Source organism: Phascolarctos cinereus, unplaced genomic scaffold (genome assembly GCF_003287225.1).
Source record: "Phascolarctos cinereus isolate Bilbo 61053 unplaced genomic scaffold, phaCin_HiC Scaffold_2;HRSCAF=192, whole genome shotgun sequence".
In the NCBI taxonomy this organism is placed as follows: Eukaryota; Metazoa; Chordata; class Mammalia; order Diprotodontia; family Phascolarctidae; genus Phascolarctos; species Phascolarctos cinereus.
The window spans coordinates 113564714-113592691 of NW_027555625.1; the positions used below are offsets into that span (position 1 = coordinate 113564714).

Here is a 27978-nt window from a genome sequence, read left to right on the forward strand (position 1 = left end):
TAAACAATTATAAGACAGCAAATGGCAGAAATAACATTATACATGTAATATATAGTGTTAAGAACTGAAGAAAAAGAAACATGTGTTCCACGTTAGAGGACAATTTAAATTTCTTTTTCAAAATTTACTTATTTTCCATAAAGCTTTCTTTAACCACTAACTATGCCTTTTTTTTGAAAAGGCAAATAAAGCTGAAATGACCAATGAGGTGACAAATGACAACTCTATCAAACATAAATTTATCCATCCCTTTGGTTCTAGGCTTTTACGATTCTGCTGGTATTAAATATTAACCAAGAGGAAACCAGTATGATTTCTTTCTACTATGCCAAGATATAGTCTTTTTAAAGACCTAAGGCTATTTTTGGGGTGGTGGGAAGGAAGGTGTGATATCACCACCTGAACAACTGGCATTTTTCATCCACTTAATTTTTCTTATAAAAACTGTTTAACAGATTGCTTTTAAGTAAAGACAGCCCTGAGGCCTGCTCATTGACTGGTGAATCCTTGCCTGGGATCACCATATCCTAAGAAGCCCCAGCCACACAATTCACCACCAGCTTCCCTTTCTGTCTGTACAACCTCCACATCAGCTGTCTTATCCCCTGCTAGGCACCCCCCTTTAGCTCCCTGTTATGTTTTGTCCTCCCCTATGTGAATGTAAGCTAGAAGGGACTGTCTTGTTCCCTTATTTTTATACCCCTAGCACTTAGTACACAGTGGTTGGCACATTGAAAGTGCTCAACAAATGCTTTTATCTATCTCACTTGGATCTGATTACCTGCGTAATCTTGGGCAAGTTATTTATCCTCCACAAGCTTCAGTATCCTAATCTGTAAAATGAGGCACAAAGGCTGAATCTGAGGTCCCATCTGGCTTTAGATCTATGATCCTATATTCTCACTAAAAGGCAATATACATGGGGCCTGTTTCAAGTGGTACATTATTTCTGAATGGGAGCTCTCAAAGGACTTCACCATCAAGAGGGCTTCCCTGTTCCACTTGGATCTTGAGAACATCCTTCATGATAATGCTAAGTGGCTTTGTCAGCAGAAGTTCCCCAACTGACAAAGCCATGAATCTGATCCAATGGACAGTGACTGCAATAAAGCAAATATTTAATAAAACACTGTGCAAATGGCATAAAATTTGAATCCACTAGAATCAAAATAACATGGGTGCAAACTTTCATCTTCACTGTTAACTGACCTAAGTTCACGAAACAGATTGTGTTCTCATGCTGCTAGCTAGGCTGCATCTGAATGTGAAGGAAGCATGGAAATTCAAAGTTAAACAATCTTTTGGAATTTTAAAGTGCCATTACATCTGTTATGTCATTCATTTTGGTAACTATAACATATTAAGCTAATTTCCAAAAATGCTTCAACTTTAAAAAGTGTAAATAACTAAAAATGGTTATAGATAATATCTATAATGTTCAACAATGAAATTTAAAATTGCCTTAATTTCTTATTGTTTCTAATTTTCTAAGTGCAATAGTATCTCTTTATAACCAATTTGAACTGGAATTGCTGAAACTAGCATAAGCAGAGGCAACTGAAACTGCTGAAGTACTGAAAGTACAGGGAAATAAGTACAAAGCCCAAATTCAGAAAACAAAATCTTTATTTATCATTAGAATTCTCAAGTACTGTTGCAAATGGAGGGAAAAAAGGTGGTTGTGTTGGTTTCAATAGAGGATCACTGACAGATTTAAAGAAGGGAGGGCCCGCCCTTAGAGATCACTAAGTTTAGCTCTTTCATTAAAAAAAAAAAGTATCCCTCCCCCAATCTCACATCAAGACAATTTTTAGCATTTTTTTACAAGATTTTTAGTTCCAAATTTTTCTCCCTTCCTTTTCTCTTCCAAAAATGGCAGGCAATTTCATATAGGTCATACATGTTATCATATAAAACATATTTCCATATTAGTTACAGTTGTGAAAAAAAAACAGCTCAAAAGAGAAAAAAAACCACAAAAAAGAATAAAGTGAAAAGTATGCTTCGATCTCCATTCAGAGTCCATCAATTCTTTATTTGGATGTGGATAGCATTTTCCTTTCCTTTGTACTTGCCTTGGATCACTTTATTGCTAAGAAGAGCTGAGTCAGTCATAGCTGATTCATCAAACAATGTTGTTGATACTGGTATACAATGTTGCCTACAGTGGTGTACAATGTTTTCCTGGTTCTGCTCATTTTACTTTGCATCAGTTTGTACAAGTCTTTCCAGGTTTTTCTGAAAGCTGCCTGTTCATCATTTCTTATTGCACAATAGTATTCCATTATGTTCATATACTGCAGCTTGTTCAGCCATTCCCCAACTGATGGACATCCCCTCAATTTGCAATATTTTGCTACCATGAAAACGGCTACTATAAATATGTTTGCACATGTAGGTCCTTTTCCCTTTTTTATGCTCTCTTTGGGATACAGACCTAGTAGTGACATGCAGAGTTTGGATGCCCTTTGGGCATGGTTCCAAAATGGTTGGGTAAGCTCACAATTCCACCAACAGTGCATTAGTGTCCCAATTTCCCCCCATCTTCTCCAACATTTATCATTTTCCTTTTTTGTCATATTAGTCAATCTGATAGGTATGAGGTGGTACCTCAGAGTTTTTTTAATTTGCATTTCTCTAATCAAAAGCAATTTAGATCACTTTTTATATGCCTATAGACAATTTTGATTTCTTCACCTGCCTGTTCATATCCTTTGACCATTTATTAATTGGGGAATGGCTTGTATTCTTATAAATTTGACTCAGTTCTCTACATATGTGAGAAATGAGGCCTTTATCAGAGATACTTGTAAAGATTGTTTCCCAGTTTTCTGCTTTCCTTCTAATCTTGGTTGCATTGGTTTTGTTAGTGCAAAAGCCTTTTCATTTAATACAATCAAAATCATCTATTTCATGTTGTTTAATGCTCTCTATCTTGTTTGGTCATGAACCTGTAATTCACTTAACTTCCCCTTTAAGAATCTGGATGCTATACCACTTGGTGCATATATATTCTTTGTGCAGTATGGATATTACTTCATTGTCTAGGGTATCTTTTTAGCAAGATGTAGTTTCCTTCCTTATCTCTTTTAATTAGGTCTATTTTTGCTTTAGTTTTGTCTGACATTAGGATTGCTACTCCTGCTTTTTTTGACTTTTGCTGAAGCATAATAGATTCTGTTCCAGCCTCTTACTTTTACTCTGTGTCCATCTCTCTGCTTCAAGTGTGCTTCCTGTAAACAACATATTGTAGGATTCTGGGTGTTTTTTTTTTAAAGGCAATTGGGGTTAAATGACTTGCCTAGGGTCACACAGGTAGTAAGTGTCAAGTGTTTGGTCTGAGGTTGGATTTGAACTCAGGTTCCCCCTAACTTCAGGACCGGTGCTCTATCCTTTGAGTCACCTACCTGCCCCCCAAGGATTGTGTTTTTTGATCCACTCTGCTACCTACTTCTGTTTTATGGGACAGTTCATCTCATTCATATTCACAATTATTATTACTAACTTCGTATTTCCCTCCATCCTATTTTTCCTCCCATTTGTCTTCTCCTTTCACCCTTTTCTTCCTCAGTGTTTTGCTTCTGTCTACCCTTGATCTGCCATCTCCTCTGTCAGTTCCCCCTCCCCCTTTTATTTAATCTCTTCCTCTCCTACTTTCCTGCTGGGTAAGATAGATTTTTATATTCAATTGATTGTGTATACTATTCCTTCTTTGAGCCAATACTGATGAGAGTAAGGTTCAAGTGGTGCCCATTTCCCACCCTCCCATCTTTCTCTCCATTGTAACAGGTTTTTCACACCTCTTAACGTGAAATAATTTGCCCCATTCTACCTCTCCCTTCCTTCTGCACCCAGGATACTCCTCTTTCTCATCCCTTATTTTTTTTATATCATTCCCTCCAATTCATCTTATACCCGAAACCTGTCTATGTATATTCCTTCTAAGCTGCACTATTTGTTAGTGGTACAATTTTTTTTTTTAGTATCATCTTCCCATGAAGGAATATAAACTGTTCAGCTCCACTGAACCCCTTGTGTTTTCTTTCCCCTTTTTACCTGTTTAGGCTTCCCCTGGATCTTCATATTAGAGATTAAATTTTTTGTTCAATTTTGGCCTTTTCCTTATGAAAGCTTGAAATCCTATTTCAACGAATGACCATTTTCCCCCCTGAAGTATTATGCTTAATTTTGCCAGGTAGGTGAGTCCTAGCTCCTTTGTCTTCCAGAATACCATGTTCCATGACCTCTGATCCTTTAATTTTACAGCTGCTAAGTTCTGTGTAATTCTGATTGTGGCTCCCTGATATTTGAATTGTTTCTTTCTGGCCACCGGCACTATTTTTTCCTTGACCTGATAGTTCTGTAATTTGACTGTAATGTTCCTTGGAGTTTTTATTTTAGGATCTCTTTCCTGAGGTGATCAGTGGATTCTTTCAAAGCCATTTTGCCTTCTAATTCCAGGATATCAGGGCAGTTTTTCCTTGATAATTTTTTGAAAGATGCTGTCCAGATCCTCCTTCTTCCAGAGTATACTGGGTGCAGAAGGAAGGGAGAGGTGGAATGGGGTAAATTATTTCATATGAAGAGGTGCAAAAAACTTATTACAATGGAGGGAAAGATGGGAGGCTGGGCGATGGTTATGGCTTTCAGGTAGTCCAATGATTCTGACATTGTCTCTCCTGGATCTATTTTCCAGATTGTTGTTTTTCCCATGAGGTATTTCACATTTTCTTCTATTTTTTTTCTTCTTTTCAATTTATTTGATTGATTCTTGATGTCTCATAGTCTTTAGCTTCCCAATTCTAACTTTTAACGAGTTGTTTTCCTCAACTAGCTTTTGTACTTCCTTTTCCATCTGGCTAATAACATTTTTTTTTTAAGCAGGTTTTTTTTTTAAATTTTTTTTTAGGGAGGCAATTGGGGTTAAGTGACTTGCCCAGGGTCACACAGCTAGTAAGTGTTATGTGTCTGAGGCCGGATTTGAAATCAGGTCTTCCTGAATCCAGGGCTGGTGCTCTATTCACTGCACCACTTAGCTGCCCCTCCAATTGCACTTTTTTTTTCATTCCCCCCCCCCCCCGTTGGGTAATCTCACTTTTTAAGGAGTTGTTTTCTTCAGTGGATTTTTGTATCTCCTTTTCCATTTGGCCAATTCTACTTTTTAAGTAGTTGTTTTCTTCTTCCAGGCTACTGATTCTTTTTTCATAATTCTCTTGCATCACTCTCTTTTCCCAATTTTTCCTTGTACCTCTCTTATATGATTTTTAAGCTCCTTTTTGAGCTCTTCCATGAGTTCTTTCTTGAGCTTGAGACCATTTCCCGTTTTTCTCTGGGGTTATCACCCCTCCTCACCCAATAAGATTGAAGATTCCCCCCCCCAAGTCTTTGGTATCCCCCTCCTAAAGTAAATTTCATGAGAATTGCCTTATCAATACCCTCAAAACTGAGCTGGCTCTGTATATACTTGGTCTAGTCTTTGCTTAGGTTTTCCTCAGTGCCATTTCTACCTCCTCATGCAGCACACTAGGGAATATGGCTGGCCATCCAACTTTCTTTCCTATTCTGGCTGAGCTTCTGATTTTGTGGACTTTGACACTGAGGCTGAGCCCAGGACCTTCATCCCTTACAAGCTGCACCCCACTTCCAGCTCTCCTTTGTGTGTTGTCTTTCCTTATGATATTAGATCGTAAGCTCTTAGACTAAAGGACAGGAATCATCTTTTTTTGGCCTGTATTTGTATCCCCAGAGCTTGGCACATTGCCTGGCACATAGTAAGCACTCAATGAATCCTTACGGCCTGCCCATAATATTAGAGTTCAAATGCAATAGTTCTATTACCATAGATGGAGAAGTTAGTTATAGAAAATACAACATATCTTTTCATTTTTTTTTAATCTGTTCATTGTTCTTTGAGTTTTATCCTTAAATGCCTTCAGAATTAGAATTATTTGACTTGGTTGGTCATATATATACACATACATACATATACATATACATATATATATGAAAAAGACTGTATTATTCCGAGTCATAGAATACCATAATCTTTAAAGACTTAAAGTTGAGGGGGTAAATGGAGAGGCATACCTATATATGATGAATACTTTTCTTTAATGGAAGCCTTTGACTTCTTTCAGACTCATGAACCAGGCTTTCCAAAATATTTTCACTTTCCTTCCCTATGGCCCACCTTGCTATAAGTCACCCAACATTAAAGTAAATGTTGATGCAATCTGGAAGGTTTTATTAAGTTCTCCATACCTTTTCATCCTGTATGACAGATGTTAGTACATAAGCTGCAATTACCATTAGGGTGTCATTTTTGCAGATGCAGTGCTTATCACAAGCACTGCAATATAAGATGCCTAAATGTACCATGAAGGTATGTTTCTTGCTGCCTTTTGACAAATAAGAAAGCTATTTCTACTAGTTTATTCATTCACCTCTCCATGAAAAGCCTGCAAAACTAGCAACTTCTTTTTGTCTTCAGTTTACTTTTACAGTGACAATTTTGATTATGTCTACTCATTGGTCGCTCTACAAGGATTTCACATTTAGAGTACCAGAAGCCCAGTTAATGTTTACAAACAGTTTGGTGTAAGTCTCATTAGTTCCTTTTCTACTATTCCACTGTTATACATGTAAATATGAAAGTGGGCTGCCTAGGACCTAAGGTCATTTTATATTTTTTCTTTGCTTCATAGATTACTATAGTTAAAGAATTCATCACTAAATGCCCCCAGCTTACTGGTGACAGTCTTTATGTACTTAGACAGGCACACTGGTCCTCAAGAATCTGTTTGTTGCTAGATGGGGTATTACTGGAAGCTTTTCCAGCTTGGTAGAATCTATTAAAGTTTATATTCCATATACTTCAATTCCTACCACTCTGCTACCTGTGCTGCCTTGGACAAATATTTAACCTCTCTAAGCCTCAGTTTCCTCATTTATGATATGACAGGTCTTTTCCAGCTCTAAATCTACAGTGCTGTGATCTAGCACTTGAGAAACCAGGATCATCGACATACCCGATGTATTGGAAGTTGGACTGTGTGAACTTCATACTAAATGCTTTTCTTTTAATCCAAGACTCAAGAGAATTGAGCTTATACAATTATCAATAAAATTTTTTACCCTCTATTAAGATCTTGAAGCCATTTCTGTTGTTCTGAGGGAAAAAAAGCTTTCAATTCTTCTTTCTATAACTTTACTTAGAATACAAGGGCAGGTCTAAATCATACTTGTTAATAACTAAGTGACTGTGGGCAAGTGTTTACAGCCTCTTTGAACCCTGGTATCATCACCTTTACAATGTGTTGCTTGGGATAATAAACCCTCATGTAATTATTTATTTCATAGGGTCATTGAGAATATCAAATAAGATGAGGACCAAATGGTGTGTGTAAAGTACTACATAAATGCCGGTTGGGAGCTGATGTCTGAAAATTATATTATCTTCAATACCATGTGTGTTGTAATTCAAATATAAGAAGCCTGAATAGATAAAACATCTCACTTTCACATACTACTTTTCTTGCAACACTACAGAAAAAAGAGAATTATTAATCCTATTTCACAGAAAGAAACTGAGCCTTAAGACAGGCAAAATGAATTGCTGTTTACTACATACCTAGTGACACTCTTAACAGCTTCAGCTAAAATTTAAGTGCTACAACATTTAAAAGTTTATTTCACAAATAATCTTATTTCTTCTCTGTAGTCAAATGTTTGCTTTATTCCTGTGGAATATTATGAGATGAGACTCTTCAATTTATAACTGGCTAATATACAGCTTTGTACTATGTTCTCTTCCCTTGGGAAATATATTTTAAGTTTTTATAGAACTGCCTTGTTTTGCTGGACGTAATTCAAAAATTGCATAATTATCAATTGTGACTAGGAAAGTCATTATATTTCTCTACGCCTCAGTTTCCTCACCCAAAAAGTGGGGTGGGGTGCATTGTGTGTGGCTAGATTATCTCTCAAATATGAAAGGCCTATAATACATAATCAAGAAATAATTATCACATAATATTTTAAATGCATATTTGAGATTACTGTATGCAAAGCACTACGCTTGCCTTTGTAGGAAGTAACAAAGTGAAACAGTATAACAAAGGAAATCATGGTAAATATGTTCCAGAAAAATGTTACTGATAAACTCTGTAGCTTCATTATAATGCTCTCTGTCTAGTATATACCTTAGGATATGTTATGTTAGAAAATACTACAGAGAAGATCACTCTGATACTATGCTTCCAATAACTTTTCCTTCCCCTTCCATGAAATCTAAGGAAGTCATCCCTGCTATAGAAAACATGTTATATCAAAGAATCTAGTGTACTTCATTATTTAATTTGTCAAAAAACCCCACAACCTCCCCAAATAAAACCACCTACCACAAAGACTTGGCAGTCATGGAACTCACCATTTTTGCTGCATTTTACAATTTTATCTAGATTTGTGAGTGGTTACTACTCTACCAAATTCAAAATAAGATACTTCAATTAATAGCCATGAAAAAGGATTTTTCACAATCAACAGAGAATACTCATATCCCTTTGGATTTTATTCCATTAAAACTGTATAGCCATGCCACTGTATAGATTAATAAAGAAGAAACAGGGCCACTACACATGAAAGGCACACTATGTTATGGGTCTTACAACTTTTTCTGCTTTCTCCATACTGCCTGTTTGGTGGCACTAATCTGAGACACACCCTCTCTGGTCACTAACTTTATCCCATCAGAAAGAAAAAGAATCCTAGACAAGAAAAACTTATCCTGAGTACACTATGGATACTGATTAACTACAGACTAGTTGCTAGTTGCTAGCATGGGAAACAGAATAGTATCTGGGGACTTTTAGAAACAGATTTCTTTAACTCTTATTTTGTGCTTCACTAAACTCAGATTTTTGTCTTAGATTATTTGAGGCTTTTAAAAGCTTGTACTAAAATTTAAAAGGATGAAACCCAGCGGGGACAATTACTATTAGTTAATATTTCATATTTATACATCACTTTAAGATTTGCAACACACTTCCTTCACAGCAACTTGATGAGATAGGTAGCATAAGTTATTAAGTGAACAAAAAAGCCCTTATTAAGAATGAAGCACTATACTAAGTATTGGGAATACAGAAAAAAAACCAAAGTCTCTGCTGTCAAGAAGCTCATGTTATAAGGAAGACAACACATATGAGGGATTTCAGCTTCAAGTCATATGGAAAGGTCCCCTGGTTAACGTATAGCAGCAAAACAGATGATGACTGCGTATTCTGTAATGTCATTTCCACTGATAAAATCCTGTTTCTGACATTGATGCAAGGACTTTGGTGGTAAAGACTTTACTTTCCAAGTCTTCAGTAGCCATGACTTCTGACAAAGAGGAAGTGCAGTACCCGTAGAAGTTCCTGCCAGTCTGCATTTCCAGAGGGCCTGCTTCCCAGGCTGACAGCTACAGGAGGAGGGGAGGAGTCAGTGGTGGGCCAAAAACAGGACTGGTGGTCTGAAGTAATGCTGCCACTCCTGGCTGATCATCACTGGTGTCAGTGGAGGAAGAGGGGAAGGACTCTTTCTCAGAGGGGTTGGTTCTCTCAATGATGGCTAGGGAGCCTGGGTTATTTCCATCAGTGTCTGAGGAGAGGTGGTAGCTGAGATGGCGATGCTGGTATGACTTGCTTGGTACATGCTGCCCATCTCTCTCTCTCTCAAGATGCCTTGCTACTTTAGCTAGTCTGCTTGCCCCATAGGTAGAGCTGATTGCCTCCATTGTACAGATGAAGAAACTGAGGCTCAGAAAAGTTAAAAGACTTGCCTACAATCACACAGCCCAATGAGCAAAGATATGAATCTAGGTCTTTTCTGACTCCAAGACCTAAAGACTACTACAATCAAGTATTATTGTGCAGATAATCACACTGTTTTTCTAATGTAACAGATTCATTATTTTGGATGGCCAAAACCTATTCCAACAAGCAAGCTTATAAGCCTTTCACACATAAGAATTTTTTTTTTGGTAATGGCGTAGAAAGAACACTGGAGTCTAGATTCAAACCCTGCTTGATACCTCCTATTCAATGACCACAGGCAAATCATTATACCTCTCTGAGTTTCGAGTTTCCTCATCTGTTAAAAAAAAAAAAGGGGGGGAGGTAGTGACAATAACTACTTCATATTGAAATAAGAACTACTTTCGAAGTACCTACCTACTTCAAAATGCTATTATGAGGATCAAATGAAAACATTTAAAGCACTCTGTAAAACCGTATAATGTTACATTATTGATACTGATATTCCCTCCAATCACACGCCTTGCTAAAAAAAAAACTGTCCCCAGGGAAGTGAATATTAATCTAGGGTTAGATCTAGGATTATTTATTATTATATTTCAACTACCTTGCTCCTATCAGAAGTAGCATCATATGGAGTCATTAATGACCCCACTGCTGTAGGTTTGCATTCAATTATGAATTAAAGGTTCATATGAACTTCCTCTACTATTTATCAGTGATGCTATCACATGAAATATAAATCTTGGTTATCTGAGTATCTTATTCCAAGATAAAAAAAGATTAATTCCAAGGCTAATTCCAAAGCTACTAAGGCATAGTGAACAGATAACTGGACTTGGAGTCAGGAAGACCTAAGTGCAAATTCTGTCTTAGACACTTGGGCAAATCACTTAACCTCTGCCTCAGTTTTCCTCAGCTATAAAATGGAGATAATAACACCTACCTCCTCAGGCTGTTGTGAGGATCAAATGACTTGATATTTGTAAAGCACTTAACACAGTAACTGGCACATAGTAGGCATCTAATAAATGTTTCCTTTCCTGAACAGGACTTCCAAAACTGGGCTCAAATACACGAGAAACTGAGTACGCCAGAGAGGAAGAATTTTCTATATGTAATCGTAACTGATAAGCTTACTCAATAAAGAACTGTAAACTTCACTTAAAGACAGAAACTATAAAAAGTGGTCTAAAAGGAAACTTCTCAGCATTTATAAGCCCTATGGTAAAACAATCCCTGCAAGAATTTTCAAAGATACTAGTGAGTCCATAACCTCTAATCTGTATCACTATGATCAATCATCTATGATTCAGCTTGTTTTCTGTCAATTTCACTTCAATGTAAGGTTTTCCATTTGACAATCCTTCTTTAGAAGTTTCGCCAAGCTGTGGAGGCTGACTCAGGGCTACTAGATGTTAAGAAGGAGGTGATTTCAATTTAAGAAGTGGGTGGGAAATCAGAGGGGGCAAACTGAATCACTAACAGCCTACTCACTTCTGAAACCTAGCAAATGCTTTTCGTGCAAATAATTTTATAAATTCTTTAGTGACAAATTCTTGGTAAATGCTTTAAAATCAGTACTCAAAAAACCAAAATAGATACAAATTAATTCAGATACACTATTTCTAAAACAGATAAAACTAATTATAAGCCAAAAGACTTCTGAGATCATTAAGGTCACAGAACTGGTCTGTTAATCAGGTGAGCTGGTCTCAAAATTCATCAAGGCTGCTTTTGGTCAGGTGATAAAGGAGATAAGCATCAGGTTGGTAACTGATTCACTCTCTTTTTAATGAAAATGAGAATAATGTTAAGTAAAAAGCGTTTCAGACAAGGGTGATAGTCCAACCTCTAAGACTATAGTTCTAACTTGGAGCTAAGGTATTACATTACAAAAACCACAAATTCAACAGGTTTTCTCACACAAAGCTCTGGTGAGCTAGTTTTGTTAACACAGAGGCCAGTATTCTTTTGATAGTAAATTAAAAGGATCAGTAGGAAGAAACAATTCAAAGAAAAATCGATATTGTTAGCTGTAGTCTAAAATTAAAGTCTGCTTTTGGTGTTTCCAGTACACGCAGTACATTTAATCTGGCATAAACCCAGAGGAACACAAAGTACTTAGAAATATTGTCTGCCAAAAGCCAGAAATATAGCACTTAGGTTTTGAAGAACAAACAAAGCACCTCCAATTGTTTCTCTTCACCCAATGCAGTGTTAATGAACATAATCAAGGTGATCTTTTTGAGAGACAATGAAGTTTGAAATCAATTGGCATAAGAGGTACTAGACTGAGCACCCACTGGCTGGCAAAGAATCAATGTTAATCATTTCATAATTCACTCCCATAGTAGGTAAGGTTAGGAACATCTGTTAAACTTCACTACAATACAGATATTTTTGTCCTCTCCTCCCTAAACATCAAACAGATACTTAACAGTTCATACACATGCAGCTTGTTCCATGGTCAGATTACCATTTAAGATGATACCAACTGTCTAACATTATGCAAGAAAGGTGACAAACAGAAAGAGCAAAAACTGACAGCCAGCTTTGAAATTCAGCCAGGTAACTAATTCAAATGTACTTTTGCCTTAGATAGTTTATTTAGGTATAGTTCCACAGAAAAGCAAGATTAGAGCATCATCAGCTATCTTCTATATATAGACTATTTCTCAGATCATTAAATTAAAAAAAAAAAAGGATTATATATTCCAAATACATGTCTGCCAGTTACCCAGCTGATAGACGGCACAATTTTTGTGAAATTTTCTGAACCATAAAGACTAAGAAAAGATAAAAGGAACAGCAAGAAGTAAGAAGGAAAGGTAAGAGAAAAAGGAAGGGGAGGTATTCTGGTGTTATAGCCAACTATTAAAACTGAAGATTAATGATTTTAAAATCTCCCAAACAAGAGAGAAGAACTCTAAATCTCTGTTATCATTCTACTGAATCAAGGTGTAGCATAAAGTGAAAGTCTCTGCCTCTAGATCCATTAAACACAAAAGAGGTGGCAGCTGGAACACAGTGGGAAGTAATGGTTAAGGTGACAACAGAAGAGAACAAAAGCTACAAGAAGTGACCTAGAGGAAGAGAGGGTATGAAATTATACATTGAGTTTAAAGGACAGATCATAGAGAATCACCTGGAATCTGACATTAAATCCCAGAGAGCTCTAAACAATCGAGCTAGACTTTTAATCAGCTAAAAACTAAGGGTATCCAAATGGGCTTTATGATGATCAATATATTTAAATACACATAAAGTATATAGTGTCTTTATTACTTTTTTTCCCCAAACTCCCTTCCTCAGTATATGTAATAAAGATAGTATCTGGTCCATAAGTTCAGGAAATCCAAGTTATTAACAAGAGATCTGTCTGTAAGCCGGCTATCTTATGGGACACTAAGTCTTTTCTAAAAATGAGCCACCATATATACTATTGTCACCATCACTGTCTACAGGACTTCAAAATCCTGTAGTACTGTGAACAAGTACTACTCTTTATTTTATTTTATAGATGAATAAAGCATACAAGTAATCTTGATTGTTTAACAGGAAAGCCAGGAATTGAACACAAGTCCTGTGTTCCACGCTAACCAGGCTAGTGTTCAACGGACATTAAGTAATTCAGTCTATAGCTCATAAACTAAATAACAGCTAGCATTCATACAGTGCTTAAAGTTTGCTAAGCATTTTACATATATTATCTCATTTAATTCTCACAACAATCCTTAGAGGTAAATACTATTATCTTCATTGAAGGAGGTTAATTGACTTGCCCAAGGCTCCACAGCTAATAGGTAAGACTGAAGCAGCATGTAAACTGAACTCTAAGCATTGCATCTAACAGCTATAAGCAAAATCTTACTATTATTGAAAAAGATTAAGGTAGAAGCTGTATTAAATGTTGACCTAAATTAGAAAGATTTTGCTGATTTCTCATTATAATTGGATTCTTTATTCTATCCTGTTTAGATTTTATTATAAAGTTGCTATTAACAAAATAATAAAATAAAATAAAATTACTAATTGGTGGCCGATGTTTGGTAATGTGCTTCTACAAACTCAACTGCGCTGGTCTTCCTACAACAAATACAAAGTCCACCGTTATTAGCTCGGTACCTGAAAGGTTTTCAGCTGGGCAGGATCTACAAGCACTTCCATTCCCCTGTCTTTGTCTTTTAAAATACAGGGTCATTTCCCTACCAAAATGAAGTACTGTTGTAGGACATTAGTGCTGTTTTCACAAACTATTCTAAATCTCATTAACTTCCTTTAAATCAGGAATTATTATTTGGTAAATTACTTTTTAGTCATGTATGTATATTTATATACACACATGTAAAGGATGTGTAAAAATATAAAGCATCCTTTCTTTCTTTGAAAAATGGCAAAGCAACACGGTATAAATGATAAGTTCAATTTTTTTAGGGTAGAAAAAGATATTTTAAAAAACACATGGAGACTTGATTAATAAAAGTTGGAAATTCTGTGAGTGAATCAGTTTCCTTGCAAAATACAAAAACATAAAAAGCGGCAGAGCATGTACATGCTGGCATATTACTTTAAAAACTTCTGGAATAGGTCCAACTGATATAATACTAATAAACAATTTTTCTTTTCAAGAAATAAACATTTTCTCAAATTAACTAAAAAAATCTGGAAATGAGGTATAGATATAGTATAAAGATCTGAAACCAACATTTATCTTTATCACTATGATACCTAAGTCATAGAGCTTTAGTTTTCCCATCTGTAAAATGAAAATATCTACATTAACAAAAGAATTTTGCAATGAATAATACTATAAAATACTTACTTAGAAGAAAAGAGTTATATAAATTTGTGAAAGCTCCATTTCTTCAGGCTCTAAACTCATGACATAACAAATCTATCTGGAGGACCTTTGCTTGCATACTTGAATTTTTATAGATTGTAGCTACAGAATAATATAATTTTCAAGAATCATATCATTGTGATTTTACCAAAAGAATGTTGTAATCTTCAAGACAATCATTTTGGAAGGATACATCATTATTCCAACAATGCTGCCTCTCCTTGAAATGGTTTTGGAACTTCTCTTCTGCTAAGGACTTTTAAGTCTGTGGAGGTCTTCATTCTTTGATACCAAATTTGATTTTTGAAAACAGCTAAGGGTTTTTCCAGAATCATGTCTGATGAAATAGGTGATTTTGCTACTGTTACCAGCTTTAGTCAAAAACACTAAGGAGCAATATGACCAGATTTTTTCCTGTGGTTTCCAAGCTGGCTCTAAAAGCAATTTTAAAAGAGAATCCCTAAACACATTTTTAGTAACAAACATTTTTGGGAGCAGTTTATAGTCTCTCAAGGGCAACGTTCATTTGTACATTTTGTTTGTTCTAAAAAAAAAATCTTTATAAGTAGCATTCCTTCTGCTAACAAAAACTTGCCTTCTTTAGTCACTGAAATTTAGCTGTGATCTAACCAAAACATTATACCAACTATATATATTGTTAGTAAGAGCTAAGCACTCTATAGCCTAGTTCAGGGAGGAAAGCCATAAACAAGTGTACAACAAGAAGTTGTAGTGGGCAATGGGAAATTGGGGAACTGAAATTTTTTAGAATTAGCAACTTCTCTTAAGAGGAAGATTACAAAAGAAATATTGGCTACAAATTCATTGAAAAGGGAAGGCAATTATCTTTCTGAGACTACATGTGTTCAATTCTAAATTTTTTTTTTAAAAAATCATATTCCAAATATTTCCCTTAGCTGGATGACTCTGATGAATACCACAGTCCTGTCGTGTCTCCCCCCCCCCATTACAGTCATCAACATCAGTTTTCCTTCTAAAATGATTTGTGATGAAGGACTATTACAGGAGTTAATATTATGTAGACATGGCTCTTTTATTAAGCTTGTCCCAATACTGATGACAGCAAGCAAAGCATCATGGCATTTGGAAAAATAATCAGATTCTTTCAATTCTTGGAATTTAAAATTAATTTCTATTAGTGTTACCCTATATTGCATACTTCTTAGTTTATTCCTGTAGGTAAGTATGTTAAATGAAAGGTTTGAATCACTTAAATGTTCAAAGGTTATAGATAACTTGAAACTAACAATAATAATTTCACTGTAGAGAAACCTTGTAAATGCTCACATTCCTTGAAGAAATGCTAACAGGTGACATTCATATAATGCTTCACATACATTATCTCATCTGGGCATCAAAGTCCTGTGAGGTAGGTAGGTATAAATGTATCACTATCCTATTTTTACAGGTAAGGAAACTAAGGTTGAATGTGAATGAAGTCTTTCAGACTCAAAAGTTTTATTAAACCTAATAGCACCATTTAACAGTACCTTGCTTGCAAATTTATTCAAACAACAAATATCCGAGTGCTTTTACTTACTATACTACTGTGCCAGGTAAATAGCAGTCAGACATAAATATTGTATAAGATCATGTGTAATATCAGAGAAGTGATGTGTTCTGCCCAAAATAACAAAAAGGTAGTGGCAGGTCCTGAAATCATATCCACATCAATGACCCTTATTTCTTCTAAAGGCCTAATATAAAATTAGTTTAGGGAATATTTTGCTCCAGAGTTCAAACTTGGAAAAAACAAAACACCGGAAGTCCCAACCCTAGAAAGTATTATTTCGGGGCAGCTAGGTGGTGCAGTGGATAGAGCACCTGCCCCGAATTCAGGAGGACCTGGGTTCAAATTTGACCTCAGACACATAACTTACTAGTTGTGTGACCCTGGGCAAGTCACTTAACCCCACTACCTAGCCAAAAAAAAGAAGTATTATTTCTATTTAATTTTGATGTGTGATACAATAATAGAGGACCCGATAATTTTTTTTGCTAGCTCTACAGCAGCAAAGTAAAAAATGCTAAACAAAAGCATGTAATCTCAACAAATGTGGCTTATACCAAAGTGTCCCATAGAAATTATTCTGTGGGTCTTAATTCAGAATGCTATCAACATTATTCAGTAATAAATAATTTAGAGGTTTAAAAAAAGTCATTTTGCTTAAAACAAATAATTTAAGGAAATTTTTATTATTTTGAGAACTTAAAAATCATGATTTTCTACCAGCAACAATATCGTTTTCCCTTTCTCCTTTCCTCACATTGGCCTCAAAACTTTTTTTTGTTATTGCTTTCCCCAAGAAATATTAATTAACTGCCACTTTGGGAATAATTTCTCAAAAGAAACCTTCAACGAAATCCTATTACCTGCTTTCATATCCCAAAATGATTTTTTGAAAATTTTATAATAAAAGGTAAACAAAAATAATTCTTAATGACAGCTCTCATTTAGAAATGCTTGAAAGTTTACAAGGTGCTTTCTCCCCAACAACTCTGTGAGGTATTCCCATTTTACAATTGTTTTTTGATGAGGTTAAGTGACATTTAGTTTCACAAAGCTTATAAAAAAACTTCTCAGGCAGGATTTGACTTCAAGTCTTCTGACTTTAAGGCTAAGTCCAGAACTCTCTTTTTAAAAAAACCACATCACATTATTATGACAAGGAACACACACATGTATCTGCTATGCTTCAGTAGTTATCTGTATGAACAGGTTTAGAACCTAACCTTCAGGCTTTATCTATTTTACCATCTATCAAAACTTAACGTCCGCTTGAAAACAATGATTGTTCATAAAATACATCTTCCCATCACTTAAACTATCCAACAATCACAATTTAAAATAGTCTTCAAATGACAGCACACACATTTCCAACAAGCTGAATGGAAGTTGAAATATACTCACAAAACAGCTCTGTTAGTATTTAACAGTGTCTGACCCAATTCTTCCACATGTATTTTCCTTTCATTCCTTCAGACCCCTTTTGTCAGTGTAGGTATGAATCCAGAGGCTAAAGGACAGAAGTCTCCTGACTTTTGGACTCCAGTGACCGAGTAAAGAGAATGTTCAAGTACCTTCTTTAAAGTACAAAGGGTCCATGATAAATCTCATTTGCTAATCTGCCACAGAGCTATGTAAACGTCAACCAACAGTATGACTACTTAACTGATGATGTTAAGGAAGGGGAGGGACCCAAAATAAATATGTCTCTATTGGGACAATACATTTCTATCTTATTCTTCAAGTCAAAATGCCATTTTACATTAATTCCATTGCTCTTAAATATATGAGTGGCACACTTTACTCTTTAAAGAGGGGGTAAATTTCTTGGAAGACACATTATTTTTACTCCAGCACAAGATTTCACAAATGCTACTTTCTTCTCACACCCAAAGTCCTATTTTGTTTATTTTTAATCCAAGATCTAACTAGAGCAGGGAAAGGGATGCAGTTTGTTATTCTGATAATCCTCTCTTTGCACAGGTCCTAATGACTCTCTTTTACTTTTAGACACAATCAGTCAATGCATAAGTTTGGTCTGAGGGGCAACAGGCTGGAACACAATTCATAGCAACACCCTACCATAGGAGACAACTATGCAAATACCAATTAATTTCCTTAATTTACTATAAAGTACTTTACACCTGTTATTGTGATGGTGATAATTATTCACAGAAACAGGAAACAAGCCACAGAGATAATGCATCAAATTTAAAGACATTTCTGGTAACTTTCAAGTTGCTCAACTACCAAAATAAAAATGAACTCATGAATAGGCTATTAAAAACAGTCACAAGCATTCACAGGCTAGCTTAAGACACCGGACAAGATCAAGCTGTGCAGATAAATATAAACTTATTAAAAAAACAACAACACAAGAAAAACTGTATTTGTACAAAAGAACATAATGTTTTGGAGATATACATCTAGTCCTAAGAAAACAAGATGTCTTATCTGAAAGAAATAAAAAGGAGCATTATAAACTGGAACAGAACAGTAAGACAGCATCCTTAAAAGTCTGAAATTTTTAAAGTTCGAACAATGCTTTCTGGCCGCTTTTTGAAACAAACGTTCAATTGCTATAAAACCAAATGATAACACTTTGCAGAGTAGGAAAAAGTCAACAGACTTTGAACAATACAAGGTAGGTGACCTTTTAAGTATCCAACAAGAAGCACAGTGCCTTGCTTAAACAGGCCTTCTATAATATTTACAAACATATTATTGTTAAATGGCTAAAAAGTGCATTTGAGTTTGAGGAGGTATTAAAATTATTTAAAGATCTAACTCAAGTTTTCTACAGAAATCGTAAAAAAAAAATTAGGCTGCTCACCAAAAACAAGTATATGGTTCACAATACTTCTCTAGGTCTTAGCCAAGAAAGAGTATTAATGAAGAAACGCTCTCAGGTGTTAAGAGCCAAGTGTCTATAAGCGGTAGTACTGTTTTAACTAACTACCCAACAATTACCAAGACTAATAGACTTCAGTTGACCTACAGGTAAAGTAAGTATATTTACCTTTATCCCAGGGACCTCCTTGAGAAATGAATTATTTCCCATTACGTGCTCTGAGACTTCTCAGACACCACACAAGTTTCACGCAACTCATCAATTACAGGGCTTCTCCAGAACCTCAGTATACCCACCTACAAAACGGGTCTATAGTCTTCCCCCGCAGGGATGCCAGAAGGCTTAATTAATTAGTATTTGTAAAGTGTTCTGAGATCCAGAGATGAAAGGAGGCCCAAGAGACACGCTGAGATAATGACAATAATCATAACAATAATAAAAACAAATTACTAAGTTGGGAGTCGGCGTTATGTAAGGAGAAGGGAGGGAAAAAAAAGAACTTATTGAATAACCACAAAAGAAAAATCTGCGTCGCCCCCCCCCCCCCCAATCCCGTCTCTCCTTTTTGTTTCCCCCTCTTTCCCCACTCGGGCCGGCTTCTTCGGCAGGAAAACACAAGGCCCCAAGCCAGGGGAGCTAAGGTGAGGGGGCGGGGAAGGGGAAGGGGATGGGGGGGAGAGAAGCCTAGAGTTGGCGGATGCTCGCCCCCTCCCCTTCCCGGCCGGGGTCCGCGGGGAGAGAAGGCTCTGGGGCAGGCAGCTCCAGGACAAAGGCACTTCCTCTTTCTTCCCAGGGCTCAGGATGGAGAGGAGAAGGAAACTGTGCTTTATTCGGGGCTCCTTCGGCCTGGGGGGGGGGAGTAAACCCAGGAAAACGCAGCCAGACTCGGGGGGAAGTTGGAGTCTACCTCTCTCTCACCTCCTCCTCCTCCAAACAAAACCTTTCCTCAACACCCCCCAAAAAAATTACAGCGTCCGTCGGCCCCCCCCTCCGAAAAGGAGCGCGCGCGCAGCCTCCCGACAGTCGCGATACTCACCGGGCGATCTTCTGTGATGACTGGGATCCCTCACAGCCCCTCCACCGACACGGAGAAAGAGGAGCTTGCGGGCGATGGGGGTGGGGGGTGCGATGAAGCGAGAGACTCGACGGAAGCTCCGGAGTCCTTTAAGCCGCCGCGGGCTTCTCTCGAGCCCGGCGAGCGCCGACCGACGAGAAGTTGGCCCCGGAACTGGAGCGACGGAGACCGGCGGCAGAGAGAGAGAGAGAGAGAGAGAGAGAGACGTGAGGGAGAGAAAAAGAAACGGGGAGGCTCCGGAGCCCCCTGGCGTGGGGGCGATCCCGGCGGGGGAAGAGAACGCACGCACCGCGAACCCGAGCAGCGCAGCGGCGGCGGCGCCCCCCACGGTCCCCCCTCCGCCTCACCCTGCCTCTGGGTCAGTGACACACAGCGAAAGAGAGGGGAGGAGACACGCGGGGGAAGGAGGGAGGAGAATAGGAAGCGGGGGAAGGGTTAAGGGCTGGGGAGGAGGAGAAAAGGAGCCGCGCCGCAGCCCAGACGCCTCTCGGGAGTTGTAGTTCTCAAGCGGAAGAAGGGGGGAACCTGGGGAGAAGGTTCACCTCACACAACCCGCGCCACTTTATGCTACTGCGCATGCTTGCCAGGGTTAGGGCAGTCCCCTCCCGTTTGCCTGGCCATAGACACACTAGCGAAGAAAGGGTGTTTTAGAGTGTTGTTGAATGAGACAAGGCCCGTCTTGTTTTGGGGGTTTTCGTTTTCGTTTCTGTGTTTTTCGTTGTATTTTTTTTTCTGGGGAGGTTGAGGACTCCGTCACCCGGGAGTTCTTCGCCGGCTTTTACGTCCCCCATCTCCTAGCTCCCCCACGAACAATTTCTGAGGGAAGTACAGACCTCTCCAGGGGCGCCTGCCTTTTACTCTCCCTACGTTACCCGGGGCTATCTTGTCCCACCCCACAAATCCCTCTCCCCTCTCTTTCACATCGCCTCAATCTTAAACTCTTAATTTCTCTGCTCAAGACATGCAGTCAATAACAGGTGTAAAATTTTCCAGAGCACAACCATGCAGCCAGGAGCCCATACCCCACATTTTTATTACTTCTCGACCCCTTTTGCACCCCACTTTAAGGGCAGAGAAGGAAAAGCATGAGTGTCACGAGTACTACTGTAAAGTAACCTAAGATATCACTGTTAGCGTCAAGTTTGTACAGTTACTTAATTAACATGTCCAGATGTTACCATTCTTCAGAAGAGCTTTCTTAGATATTTTGTTTGTACATAATGTAATTGTTTGCAGGTTATCCACCCCATTGGAATGTGAGCTTTTTGAAGGCAGGAACTTTGTTTTACATGGTATTTCCTGGGTTTAGCTGGGCCCTGGCACCTAGGGAGTACTTAATAAATACTTGTTGACTGATACTTTGGGACTGAATAAATGGCAAACCTGACAGCTGGATTCTGGACACTCCTTGGCAAACTTTGATTTTGGCAGCAGATTAAGTCTACATCAAATCTAAGTGCGCAGTTTACCTTTCCTGATCCCCCTTAAGGCTTGTGCCTCCTCCCCTCTGTTGATTATCTTCAGGATATATGAAAGGCAAGCTATCTACTTAGATTTGGTGCAGACTTATTTTGGTGCCAAAATCAAAGTTTGTCAAGGGGTATCCAGAAGCCAACTGCCAGGTTTGACATTTATTCACTTCCAAAATATCAGTCAGCAAGTATTTATAAGTATATGTATATATAAATATATGTGTATATGTGTGTATGTATAGACTTGGCCTCAGAGACTAGTTGTGTGACTCTGGGCAAGTCACTTAACCCTGTTTGGCCCAGTTTCCTCATCTGTAAAATGAGCTGCAGAAGTAAATGGCAAACCATTCCAGCAGCTGTGCTGAGAAAACCCCAAATGGGGTCATGAAGAGCCAGACTCCACTGAACAACAACTATATGTGTGTGTGTGTGTATATATATATATATATATAATACGTTTATATAAATATTTGTGTGTGTATCTGTATATATATACATATATATACACATATATACACATATATATATATACACACACACACACATATATCTCTATATATCTTGTTTGTACCTAGTTGTTTGCATATTACCTTCCTCCATTACACATTCCTTGAGATCAAGAATTGGGTTTTTTTGCCTTTTTTTTTTTTGTATCCTCAGAGCTTAGCATTGTATCAGGCAATAGCAGGGAAGGGAGGAAACACCTATTAAGTTCCTACTATGTGCTAGGTACAGTGCTGAACCCTTTACAAATATTATCTCATTTGAGCTTACACAGCAGGAGCTTAATAAATGCTTGTTAACCTTAACGTAACTCTTTGTCAACTGAGTCTACTCCAATTTTTAGAGACCTTGGAGTAGGGGTAAAAAGTGAAAGAGAGGGTGGCATGCTTCTCTTCTGTACCTATACCCTCCTTAATGTACTAGTGTTGCCAAAGCTGCACCTAAATCCTGAAGAAAAATAGCAATGGGAAGCATTGGGAAGAGTCCCAGAGGATTTGAAAATACCAAACCTGCTAGTATATTGCGAACAGTAACTGACATTTCTGAAATGCTTTCAGGTGGACGAAGTACTTTACATACCTTATTTCATCTAATCCTCACAACAGCCCTGTGAGGGAAGTGCTACAGATTATTAACATCTCCACTTTACCGAAGAGGAAATTAAGGTTTAGAGAGGCCAAAGGATTTGCTGATAGTCACAGTGCTTCTGTCACAGGCAGTATTTGAATCCCACCTGTCCATTTCAGACTTCTAAATCCATCATTGTTTCCACTGTACCATAAGGCCTTGGAGTCATAAGACTTGGGTCTGGGTCCCAGCTGTGCTGCTTAATAGCTAAGTGACCCTGGGCAAACCATTCCAGTTCTCCAAACCTCACTTTTCTCATCCTTCAAACTGCCTAATAATAGCTACCCTGCCTATGTGACAGGATGGTTAGAAAGAGCCAATGAGCTATGTATGTAAAAGTGCACTATAAATGGTACTGCATTGTAGACATGTGAGATGTTAAGTTCCGTGGCCAATGTCTCATCATCTTGCAGATTTATCTCATATCATTACAACCTTTGTCCAAATGCAATTATTTCTTCCTAATGTTCTCTACAAATAATGTTCTCCACAAGGCCACAAATAGTCAACACAGACCATGTTCCTATTTTAAACCTGTAAACGGCACACAAATTGAAGGCTTGGGCTTTCACTCAAAAGACTTTTAGCCCCAAATGTCTAGTCTGACATTTTAAATATCTTTCCAAAATGTCAAGAGCAAGTTAGTAAAGCAACTTTTAACATTTTAAAAATAATGTTCAAACAGAAAAGAAATCATGATAAATTTTTGGTACTATTGTTGATCCTCCATTAAATGTTGTTAGTTTGTCATGGCTCTGCCACTGACTAGCTGTATGACCACAGGCAAGTTAGTTACTCTCTCTGAGTATCAGTCTCCTCATCCATAAGATGAAGAGAATAATGCTTACTCTACCTTAGAGAGTTATTGTGTTTATAAATGGCAAAGCAGTACAAAAATGTGAGTGATTATTATTGCTGTTAAATCTATGTGCTTATCTAACCCATCATCTCTCAAATTGTGCTGTAAGGAATCCCGGAGCACCCCAAGTTTTTTTTTTTTAATGAACTTAATATTTGCTAATAGGTATTAGAAATAATAGTTTTAGAGAATTTCACTACAAAAGTTCTGCTAAAGTTTTGTTTAAACTGAAGAGTTCTAACATTATGGGGGGGTTCTAACACTTTTCTGTAAAAAGTTTGAGAACCACTGATTTAAACAGCTAATTTAGAAATTTTATTGCACAGGTTGATATGGAGAATGGGAAGCTAGTAATCAGAATTCTTAAGCTGTATTTTAATTACTAAACTCACTTGTGTTTTTCTTGGGCAAGTCACAATAAAATCTTTGTGTCACAATTTTCCTATCTGTGAGGTTTAATTAACTAATGAACATTTTAGAGTATTTTCATAACATAATGAAAGGAAATATAGAAGCTTAGAGTATTATTTTATCAAGCTTTTTGGTTTCCCTATCTTGTTGGGTGGGTAGTATAAAAAAATGATAAATAATTAGAGAAATTTCTCTTTGTACTAAAAAGAGTAACAGAAGGCTAGAGCTAGAAGATACATTAGAATAGTGGTTCTCAAAGTGTGGTCTGGGGATTCTTGGGGTTCTTTGAGACCCTTTCAGGTGTCCAAGATGCCAAAACTGTTTTTATAATAATACTAAGATATTTTAATATCTAACATCAATCAATAAACAATCAATTAACATCAGATGTCTACTATGTGCCAGGCACTGTGCTAGGTGCTGAGGATACAAACAAAGGTAAAAGACAGTTCCTGCCCTCATGGAGCTTTCAATCTAATGGTAAATATTGGTTGATATAGTCCACATAAACAAAAGCTCTTTGGGTAGTTCTCAGTAATTTTTAATAGTGTACTGACTGAAAAATTTGAGGATTGCTACATCAGACATCACCTAGTACAACTGTCTCATTTTACAAATAAGAGGACTGGGTCTTGTTTGTCTATTAAGTGGCTTGCCTAAGGTCACACAGTAGTAGAGCTGGCACTGCTAGAAAAAGAACACTGAACTCTCAGCCCAGTAACTAACTTTCCACTACTCTGTGGTGTCCCTCCATAAGAATATTTGTATGATTTGTCCTGACACCTTGTCAGTTATGGAAGATACTAAGTTATGAAATGATTGATGAGAACCAGATACCTGGGTAGTTTTAAGGCTTGGTGTGACAGTTATTTATTATGATGGGCCTTCTTTGTAGCACACATACCGATGGCTGGCTATAAATCACAAATCATAGAGTCAAAGGTGGAAGGGAATTTAGAGGTCGTCTCTTCTTAATCTCACTCATTTGCAGATGGGGAAACTATCTAAGTATCTAAAAAAAACCCAGGGAATTATAAATGACAGAACAGGGATGTCAGCCCAAGTCTTAACTCCAAATCTATCAGTCTTTCCTCTGACCAAAGCAAGTAGAGTTTCAAATTCAGTTTCCTGTTTTTGAATGTCATGGTAGGAGAAGGCCAGTGAAATATACACTGAGCTAGAAATTGAGAGAAAGAAAGCCCTTTTCCAAACCAAAGAAATGTTAATTTTGCTTTATTCTGCCTTTTAAGATTCCATAATCCTATGAAATAAAGAAGAACTAATACTGATTCATGAAAAATATTTTCAGAAAATTTTGTCATTATTGTCTTATTCCTTACTACAAATCAAAGAGCAGTAATTTTAAGGAAATGAATGAATACATATTTCAGAAAAATTATTCAAAGCTAAATAAAAAAAGATTTTCCCCTGAGCCATATGCTCCATATCCATATAATGTGAATATCAGTAGCAGTGTTGTGTACTAATTTTGTAATAATTTACCTTATCTATTAATGGAGAAGAGCTAGGTTTGTTGTTTGAGAGTTGCAGGGGTTAAGTGACTTTCCTAGGGTCACTTAGCAAATAAATGTCAGAAGCACAATTTCAACATAGGTTTTCTTATCTACAAGCCCAGCGTTCTATTCCCTATGCTGTGCTGCCTCTATATCTTACTATATGTTATAGTGAAAATTAATATTACATGTTAAGTGCAATAAAGGGGCTAATGTTGATTGAACAGTGCATTTGTAGTTTCTGGTTGTGTTGTCTTCCTTTTAGCAATCTAATAAGTCCTTCATTGAATGAACAAATGTTAAAGTTGATTAATCTTTGTTAGTGGCAGCTAGTACATTTTAAGAGGGTAATAAAGAAGCAAGAAATAAGGTTCCTAACAAAAGAGAAAAAGGATATGTTCAATATATTCACCCTTTTACATCCCTGTTAATGAGAACTAACAGCCTCTAATATCTGTCCACCTTTTTAAGTTGCTCATAATGAGAATTAACAACCTCTGCTATCTGTCCACTAAACAAAACATTTGGTTGACAAATTGAAGACAAGCCAGAAGTAATGGACAGCTCCCCTACCCCGACCTCTAGTTGAACAGGAAAGCTTCCAACTTTTACCTAGGCAGTTTACCTTTGCCACAGCTTGGGATTACTTGAGTGTTGGGGCTAAAGGAGGAAGAATGGAGGATGAAGTGTGATAGTTTTGATATTTAAATCTCTAGAATCAGCTCTTTCCATATTCTCTCACCTAATTTTCAAAATCCCACCCCCATCTCCTGTTGCATTGCTACCACATTCTGTCTTCCAGACTTATGATTCTTCCCAGATCCATTTGCTCTCAGCCTTGCTTGCAGAGCCGAAAAGATTGCTGTCCATTGGGTCCAATTAGTATTTCATACTTGACTTGACCCAAAGATCCAAAAGGACCTTCCAGGATTCCTCAGGGTTATATTGAGAGAAATGACAATGGGAGAGAGAAAAGAAGCCTTCTGGGGAAGGGACTTTGGAACTCAGCAGCAGAAGTTATTTCTAGCTTTTACAGGACCATGTCTTCACATAGCTATGTCATATAAAATATGTATGAGCTTTCAAAATTTGTCAAAGTTCCACATTTCACTCAGGTGGACAGAAATATATCATTTGATAGGAAAATATCATGTATCTATAATATAATATGTACTTTAATATTCCAAGTATCAGTGATCTCATTTGTTTGGTTACTTCCTGCCACCATTGCTAATTAGTAATTGGTCTTTTAGTTGCTGTGATCATAAAATTCACTACCCTGTGGCCAACTTGGTAAAGAGCATCTCTGTCCTTTGGTTGGTCCTTGGACAACAAACTTATAAATCTGTTGTTAGATGTGTATTCCAAGTCTTATGATTTGATGTAGGACCTGCCAGGGTTTGAGAACCTAAGGCCGTTTTCTTACCAAAATGAGGCACCAGAGTAGTACTTTAGTAGTGGTCTATATTTCTATTTCCATATCTAAAATATCTTTCTTATATATTTTACTGGATCTATGATTTAATCCATATAAGTACACCCTGCAAATATGCAGATAATATTCTAGCCATACCTTCTCAGCCAGGAATCTCTTGTGTTTTCACATAAATCCTTTATAGAGGATCCACTCAATATTCTGAGCTGCCTGTCTGTTTTCCTTTACTCTTATGTGGTGTGATCAGCCCACCTTCTTTTCCAGTTGCACATTTTTTTTTTCTAAGCTGCTTTTTGAATGTAATTTGTCATTGGTGATATGCTTATATTAGCAATGTTTATATTTAATCAGAGAATCATAGATCATAAAATCAGAGCTCTGGAGCTGAAAGTGGACTAGGGAAGCCTTTTTTTTACAGATGAGGAAACTGAGGCCTAGAGAGAGTAAGTGACTTATCTATCACAAAGCAAGTGATAGAGTTGAGATTTTAACATATCTTTTCTTACTTTTTTTTAAAAGATGGAAAAACTTTATTTTTTAAAAAAATTATTTATTCATTTTAACATTCTTTTCTTCTTAAATTTTGAATTCCCATTTCTTTCCCTTCCTCTCACCCCTCTTCCCTAAACACTGAGAAGGCAAGCAATATGGTATCAATTATACGTATGAAATCATGCAAAATGTATTTCCATATTAACCACACTTCAAAAAAAAAAAGCAAGAAAAGTAAAGTGAGAAAGTTATATTTCAGTTTGCACTCAGAGTTCATCATTTCTCTCTCTGGATGTGGATGGCATTTTTTCAACATGAGTCCTTTGGAATGGTTTTGGATCATTGTATTGATCAGAGTACCAAGTCTTTCACAGTTAATCATCATTACAACCTTGCTTTTACTACTTCTCATTTCACTTTACATCAGTTCACATAGGTCTTGCCATGTTTTTCTGAAACCACCCTCCTGGTCATTTCTTATAGCACAATAGTACTCCATCACAATCATATGCTACAACTTATTCAAACGTTTTTCAATTTATGGGCATCCCCTCCATTTCCAATTCTTTGCCA

The 27978-nt window shown here is 37.1% G+C and overlaps 1 protein-coding gene across 4 annotated transcripts in view; it reads right to left on the bottom strand.

Moving 5' to 3' along the window:
- Window positions 1-20141, bottom strand: part of PELI1 (pellino E3 ubiquitin protein ligase 1) — a 72669-nt gene extending 52528 nt beyond the window's left edge. For 2 of the 4 annotated variants that reach the window (XM_078149543.1, XM_078149542.1), the window contains exon 1: window positions 20053-20140. The gene's annotated coding sequence lies outside the window, so the exon portion shown is untranslated. Of the gene's footprint in view, window positions 1-17569; window positions 17693-20052 lie in introns of those variants that run through there. The other 2 variants (XM_020985455.2, XM_078149544.1) reach the window with 2 other exon arrangements.
- Window positions 20142-27978: the final 7837 nt, after the last annotated feature.